This window comes from Pectinophora gossypiella, chromosome 19 (genome assembly GCF_024362695.1).
Source record: "Pectinophora gossypiella chromosome 19, ilPecGoss1.1, whole genome shotgun sequence".
NCBI classification, from domain to species: domain Eukaryota; kingdom Metazoa; phylum Arthropoda; class Insecta; order Lepidoptera; family Gelechiidae; genus Pectinophora; species Pectinophora gossypiella.
In genome coordinates, this window is record NC_065422.1 from 8,611,156 (window position 1) to 8,619,967 (window position 8,812).

Genomic DNA, 8,812 nt, shown 5'->3' on the forward strand with positions numbered 1-8,812 from the left:
ATGTCGTGGCCAGATCGTAAAATTGATCATTTCATGATGTGGTCGACCATTTCATGAAATGGTCATATTTCATGAAATGGCCAACTTAAGTTGACCATATCGTTGAAACCTCAACGTTTAATGATATAAGTAGCAATCAACGTTCGGCCATATCGTTAATTTAGGCGGTGTCCATGCTATGTGGTGTAATAAAAATGCGAATAGTCGATTAATTTCTTAGGTTCAAAATTATGTATCAATTATATATGTATCGATTATAATATAAATCAAGTTTTAAATATAATCGACGCCAGCGCCTCTATCGGTGGATAATGTTACTAATTTTACGATATGTTTGCCAACGTTTGGCCATATCATGAAGTAATCATGCCTTTCGTTGGTCATATCGTTAAACATTTTGTGTTCATTGATCTGGCCACACTACATCATGATATGGCCAACGAATGTTGTTCTATTTCATGAAATACGACCATTTCATGAAATGATCAATTCTATGGTCTGGCCACGACATAGATAATTAATTATATTGCTGCTTCTCTTTATTTTGATCAGAATAATAATGGGTGGAAGATGTAATTGTGCCTAAGAGTAATAAAAATGATCATCATTTATACCCAAAAACAAGGATAAAAGATGCATAATATGTCTGTTATCCATGAAATTAAAAGGCTAAACGAAAAATCTTACAGCGCCATCTACATATATTGCTTATGAGGAACCCCTCCCTCATTCGGAATTCAATTGAATTTCGAGAAAACAGATACGGTCACGAGTACTAATATGTATATGTCGTGGCCAGATCATAGAATTGACCATTTCATGAAATGATCGACCATTTCATGAAATGGTCGTATTTCATGAAATGGCCAACTTCAACTGACCATATCGTTTAAACGTCAGCGTTTAATGATATTTCCATCCACGTTTGGCCATATCATTAATGTAGGGTGTCCATGATAAGTGGTGTACTTAATAAAAACGCGAAATAAGGTAGGAAATAATGTATTACTCTAGTACAAAGTACAAAAATGTTTAAAAGTCAATTAAAAATTAAAAAGTCATTTTCGATTAACGGAGTGTTGATGTAGTAGACATATACGCCGTAACTGCATCTCGCTTTGAAGTCGTCGTCATATTTTTTGACACTATTTCATGCCATTGGTCATCATTCAGTATACTTTTCGTGTGTAAGATAAACATACTGGCGGCGTAGGGGTGGCCCAAGGGCCACCCCCGCCGCACCCTAAACTACTGTTATGCCTTGTAAAAATTATAAAAAAAGGATTATGATAATTTAAATTATGACAAAAAATATTTATGCGTTTTAATAGAATCCTGTTTCAAGTAGTTAATGCCATCTGCGGCATATCTACAATAAGTCACGTCAAAAAAAGAAACTTTACGGACAGTAGGATCGTCTATATTTTTCTTTTTTAAAATTAATATCTCTTCATTCGCAGTTTTAATTATATCATATTTTGAAATCCAATAATAGTCCATTGATTTACGTAGCGTGGTCACTCGACCTTCATTATTTGCCATATAACCTAAAAATAAAAATAAAGTTGCTGTCTACTGTTAATACGAGTTTTTTTTTTTCACCTTAGTGTCAAAACATTGCTTCAATGCACTTTTATCTTGTATTTGCTCATTATTATTCGTATTATTCGCGTTCACACAAGAATAATTATTGTCCGCCGCCATTATGCAAAACATAAACAAAGCGACACCAGCGCCACTACCGGTGGATAATGTTACTATTTTACGATATGATCGCTAACGTTTGGCCATATCATGAAGTAATCATTCATTTAGTTGGCCATATCGTTAAACGTTTTGTGTTCATTGATCTGGCCAAACCACATCATGATATGGCCAACGAATGTTGTTCTATTTCATGAAATACGACCATTTCATGAAATGGTCGATCATTTCATGAAATGATCAATTCTATGATATGGCCACGATATATACACTTTTAAACCATGTCACATTAACTTTTTTGACAAATCAAACTGTAAGTCTCATTAAATGTCAAATATGATAGTGCGACAGGGTTCTAAAGTGGGTACATATTGCTCATAACTGTACTTATTGGAATTTATTGTGGTAGGTAGGTTGGTTAGGTTACTCTAAGTATTGATCTGATAGGCGTAGGTACTAAGTTCATAATATGACGTAGTAAGTCTGTAAACTAAATAAACACATAAATAAACACATTTAGGTAAAAGCTATGAGTAGTAAAATCCTGACACAGCTAAGCAAATAACCTATTTATTCTTCCTACAAAGTTCAGTAAATGTTTATATAGCGATTACTTAAAAGCCCTTCGTCGACTGATTTTATCGCCGCCCGATAAAATATTTATGAAACAAAAACACACAGCTCCATAAAAAAATAGTAAGTGTGTTCAGGTTTTTGGCAGAAGGGTTCCTTATGCAGTTTTAAAATTACCTACCTAGTTATATAAAATGTCAACAGTCATTAATGTAATATGCCAGTAACTACGTAGCTATAAAGCTTTGCCAGCTATACAGGCTATGCCCATACCATACCTCTTTCAGTTTATACACAGGATGTTAGTGACATCGTAACGAAAACTTGGAGGTATGATTCAGAGCACGATTCTGAGTTGATATCAAGTGGAATTTTTCGTTGCAAGAGTAAAGAACTTAAAATAATTTTCGATCTTCTTGTGTTATTAGTATTACAATAATACTGAGCATTCAAAGGCCTCTGACATGCTTCATGTATTTAACGACGACGTACTACCTACTTAGGTAAAATAAATAATAATCGGCCGCAAATGTCAACTTAATTAATACTCACTCTATAATAACATACATAATATAACCAGCCTATATACATATACGTCCCATTGCTGGGCACAAGCTTCCTCTCAATCAACAGGAGGGGTATGGAGCATAGTCCACCACGCTGCTTCAATGCGGGTTAGTGGAAGTTGACCAACCAGCATGGAATCATCCTACTTTTGAATTGTAGTAATAATAATCTAAGTAATTTGATATTTTTCGAACAATCAGGTGGTGCAGCCTACAGTGCCCTAACTAGTAGTAACAGACTCACAAAGTGATTGTTGTAGGATATTTAAAAAAAGAACTTTATTTAGATCATAAAAACAAAATAGTTAGGTAATTAGAGTAGTAGAAATACACTTATCAAACAAAACAAAAAATAAAACAATGTATACAATTAACCCTTAAACTAAACCTTACTTAAAAAGCCCGCCTGCAATCTTTTTTTTTGACGTGACTTATTGTAGATTTGCCGCAGCTGGCATTAACTACTTGGCCGGACAAATGGGGAGCGCTGAAGGCTCTCACCCGGTACAACATTTTAGACAACAGGCCTGAGGGTGCCCAGTTGGGCGCGAACCTCAGGGCGTCGTCTGAGAGGAAAAATATTTGAAAGAATTAATCGACTCTGGGTCGATAGCGATAAGCGCTGATTGAGGGAAATCGTCGACCACACCGGCGGGGTCGGTATCGGGGTCCTCAGCCTGCAATCGTACTTGGTGCCAATGTCCCCATAATGCTGGCGGCGTTTCCGCGTTGAATAGCCAGCTATATGCGTTGCACCAGGTTAACCACCTTGTTATATTCCAATTTCCACATTCAAAAGTTACCTAATTTAACCGAAGGATCCCTAAACCGCTTGCCATTCAGTTGTCAATTAACAACCGAGCACCAGGTGTGCGGTTGGTCGTCGAAGCCCATAAAAGGGTTATAGGCTTAAAGTTCTTTGGAAAAATATTTTTATGGAAAATCTATTGCTCGTAACCTTTATTATGGGGTATAAAGGTGACGCCTGAAAATTATATTTAATATTGATGAAATTGTTTTAAAATTGCATTAAACTTTTTGATGTCATAAGGTTGTTTTTCTTATAAGTAGGTCGCTAAATAATATAGTGTCCGTAAATAATATAGCGTTTTTGACAAAACCTCGCAACAAACTAGTACGTAGGTATATGGAAGTCAATCAATGAAATAAAAAAAATATAAAAAAACCTTTTTATTACTCCCAGGCACAATTACATCTTTCACCCATTATTATTCTGATCATAATAAAGAGAAGCAATATAAGTAGCAACGTAATTATATACATAATGTGATCCAAATACCGAGCAACAATTATTTTTATATATATGCTTCTGCCGTCATATTTTATTTTGGAATTACTTACCTATATGTAAAATAGATAATTATCACGTTAAAGCTGTACAACCCCATCTACCTATATTGATTTGGTGAAAGTAGCGTGAAAAGTCTCTCATTGAAATAGATCGAGGTTTTGTTGAATTTGAATTTGAAATTTGAATTTTGAAAATCACACCTAATTTTTCAAAAACGCGCTTAGGTACATAATTATATTATATAAATTTTCAATATAAACTTAACCTCACTTTTAATATGAAGTCCTAAGATTAGGAGCATCCATTTATTAATTACCCATCTGGCCGTAAGGTGACAGATAATTAGCCCATCGCCCATATAATTGCCCATCGTGTTATATACCTTAGGGCACAAATTCCAGGAAGATAAGGAGCTGAACGTGTTGAAGTAGAAAGAAATCGTGAATTGAAAACTCTGCATTTTTTTTTATAACTCCAGCACATTTTGTTGTTCACGTCACGATAGGCCATCATCTAAGACGAAAGCCGAAGAGCCGTTTGGTAACTTAGTAACCCGAATCTGGACAATTTCGTACGTGATATAGTAACACCGGATACCCGAACGCAAGATCCGGTTTTATGACGCGAGAAATTAAACCGTCCCACATACGCGATTGAGGAATTTTCTACACGATTTTTCTTTGAGATTTTGTATTCTTTTGTACGTGAAATACTTTGCGAAGATATGAGATTTCGGCCGTTTATTTTTATTAGGAAACTTGTCATGAATATTATACTTACCTAATTGCCTGCTTAAACTATAAATGGTACTTATTTACAATTATGGATTCCTAACTCGTTATGATACCTACTTTCAGGTGGATTACCTATGGGTTACTTTTTCATAGAATAGCTGATTAAATTGACATAAAGTGGGTTCCGTAGAAAAGTCACCGAGGATTCTGTCATTACGTACATAAGATAGCCTATATACGCCCCACTGCTGAGCACAGGCCTCCCCTCAGTCAACCGGAGGGGGTATCGAACATACTGCACCACGCTGCTGCTCCAGTGCGGGTGTGTTTGGACTAGTAGCCCGGGTAACATGGAATTATTTATTTTTGGTTTTAGGTAATTTATTACCTACAGTGTCTTTGATTTATAAACATTTAATACAGGGTTTCATTAAATAATTTAAAAGAAATCCATTGAGTATGGAACTGGCGAATGTTCGAAAAATTGGCACGATATTAGATAATTGTAGACTATATCGCCATGTGGGTGTAAAGTATATTTTTTTTCTATTCATTCCGTGTGACCACAATCTAATAAAAAAGGTATTTAGTGGGTGTTCCGTTATCTGAAAAGTTTCGAAACCCTTGCATTACACTTAGCATTTGTCTTGTGAATTTGATGGCCATCAAGAAACTGAACACACCATTTAGAAGTTTATGTACTTAACAAAATTTGCCGTGAATATCTTTATATGACCAACATGATGGAAATAAGTACTCCAAACCCCTTACTTTTAGGAGTTTATCAGCTGACGATGTGCGCAGCAGTGGGATGTTTAAGTTGTTGTTCTTACAAGAATGAGTGACGTTGTACGCCAGTACAAAATTCCACACAAAATACAGTACTTACAGAATTTTCGGCCGTTTAGTTACAGTACAAAATCTGTACAACGCTATCACAAAATAAGCTAATAAAGGTCCTGTATCGCATAGATTACTTAACACCAACTGAAATAATTTATAATAAAACAAAATACTTTAACTTATCGCAATTATATAAATATAACACATGCATACTGGTAAGGAAAATTTTACATAAGACCATTCACTCAGACATCACTTTCACCAAAAAGACCCACAAGCATAATACAAGGAACAAAGATAATATTGTATTACGTGGACCTAGAACTAAAACTTATGGCATTAAAAATATATTATATGAGGGAGCGCAGATTTATAACAGCTTGCCAAAAGAAATTAAAATTACTGAAACCATGACTTCTTTTAAGAACAAACTTAAAACCTATATAGCAGCAACGTAACATATATACCTATTTTTGTATTATTTTCTTTTTTTCTTAAGTAGTAATAGCATGTTTGTATAAACTCTTGGATAACTATAAGCTAATATATACTGGTGCTAATTCCTGTAAATACCATCTAATTTTATTTTAGGTTATATCTGTCATTTTCTTATCCGCCGAAAAGGAAAGGGACGGGTAATCGACAAGCATAAAATTTATGGAACACACGTCAATTTTAAGCACAAATCTAAAACAACCGTCTAAAAATTCGCCCGGGTTATTCATTTGTTTACTCATTCTTCCTAAAATTAAGAGCTGTCAATCATCCGTCCCTTTCCTTTCGGCGGATAAGAAAATGACAGGTATAACTTAAAGTAAAATTAAGAGATGTCTGCAGGAATCGGGGCCACTGTCTTAATGTTTCTCATATTAAGTGAATTTGTAATTCTTTTGAGAAATAAATCTTTAACCTGATCTATATTGTTTTTGAAGGAACGTACCCTGGAAATTCCCTTATTACCGGTTACAGATCGGGATCACAACATCCACAACTCTATTTGCCGCTCTGTAGACTTCACAACTCTAACTCAAGTAATTATACATCCAGTATTTTTTGTTTCGACGTATATTATTCAATTGCAACTTACCAATGTCCATAATATAGCAAACGGTATAACTATTGTAGTCATTCTATATAAAAATACAAAGATTTATAAATACGAAAAATACGGTTACATTTTTGTGAAGTTTGCTGTCAAAAACTTTTTAATTAAAATACTTAGATGCAAGAAGAATATAAATTCAAGACCATAATTTTAAGCCCGGTCCGCGGAGGTCCGTGTTGCTCTGCGGAGGTCCGTTCTGCGGAGGTTGCTCTATACAATTAACGCCATGGCTACTCGCCTCCGGTCCGCGGAGGTCCGTGTTGCTCTGCGGATGTCCGTTCTGCGGAGGTTGCTCTATGCAACTAACGCCATGGCTACTCGCCTCCGGTCCGCGGAGGTCCGTGTTGCTCTGCGGAGGTCCGTTCTGCGGAGGTTGCTCTATGCAACTAACGCCATGGCTAGTCGCCTCCGGTCCGCGGAAGTCCGTGTTGCTCTAAGATCACAGCGCACGGTAGTGCATTACCTATCATAGAATAAAAAATAGAACGTACTATGTATAATAATATGATACGCATTGAACGGTAACTCTCCGCCCCGCCCCGCACCAATTCGTATCGGTCCCTGACCTCACCCCCTATGGTTCTGGTTAGTCCTAAATGGCCGTATACTGCCACCAAGGACTTCCGTGGACCAGTGATTGAGCGTTGGGCTCACGATCCGGAGGTCCCAGGTGGGGACATATCACAAAAATTACTGTGTGATCCCTAGTTTGGTTAGAACATTACTGGCTGATCACCAGATTGTCCGAAAGTAAGATGATCCGTGCTTCGGAAGGCACGTCAAGCCGTTACTAGGTCCTAGGTCCCGTTACTACTTACTGATTAATTTACTGATGTAAGTTAGTAGTCGTTACATGAGCCATGTCAGGGGCCTTTGGCGGCTCAATAGTAACTCTGACCCCAGAGTTGATGAGGTTGGTACTCCACCTCACTGAAGAAGACTGCCACCAAAAATGCTTATAACTTTTGAACGGCAGACCGACAAATTCTGATATTTGGCGACAATTTTCGACAAATTTTCGTCAATTTTTCTGTTTAGTCAGAATCCCGAATCGTGATGGTGGCAGTGCCAGGATCTAGGGGACAAGTCAAGCTCCGCGCAGGTCCGTCCGACACACACCACGCAATCAGTTTTACGACTGAGATTCTGTTTTAATAACTCTATTTTTATCATACAAGAAGAGATAAAACAACGATGTAGGTATCTAAAATATATTTTATTTTTAGATAAAATTTGTATAAAAGTTAACGCTTAATATCTAGGATCTCATTTAGAATACACTCACACAGTTTTAGACAAATAATTCCCAAGTTTATTGTAAATACAGGGTTTTATAAAATTGCCTTTTTTAAATATAGAAGACTTCTAAGTGTTCTATAATTATAATTACATTAGGCACCAAAATGAGATAGTTGGGTAATTATACCATGATTTTCGATCTATAAAAAAAAACAGTCAAAAATATTCACAAATTATTTTTTGCATTGCCTGCACTTATGCTCTTATTTAAATAATTTTATACAATTACAAAAGTTGGTATTACAACTAGTAGTTTGCAGTAAGGTATGATAATATTAAAACAGTTGATAACGGTGTCGATTCGAGCAACCACCAACTCAATTTTAACTTAATTTGACAGAACTCACTGTGGGCCTGTGGTTCACGGACTTCCCAGTCCGTCGGGAAGCGCCGGTTCAAAGAGTTATTAATTTATGCAGTTTTCACTGACACATACAGTGGTCTAACAGAAAGCTAGATGACGTGTGGGTACTTAGTTCATCTTGCGATGTACAGTCATGTCATGAGCCATACAATGTACCCACTTTAGGACTCTGTCGCACTAACATATTTGACATTAAGTGAGACTTACAGTTCAATTTGTCAAAAAAGTTAATGTGACATGGTACCAAAGTGTATACATATTAATGCTCGTGACCGTACGTACGTCTGACCACCCCAATTGGGATATAGCCTT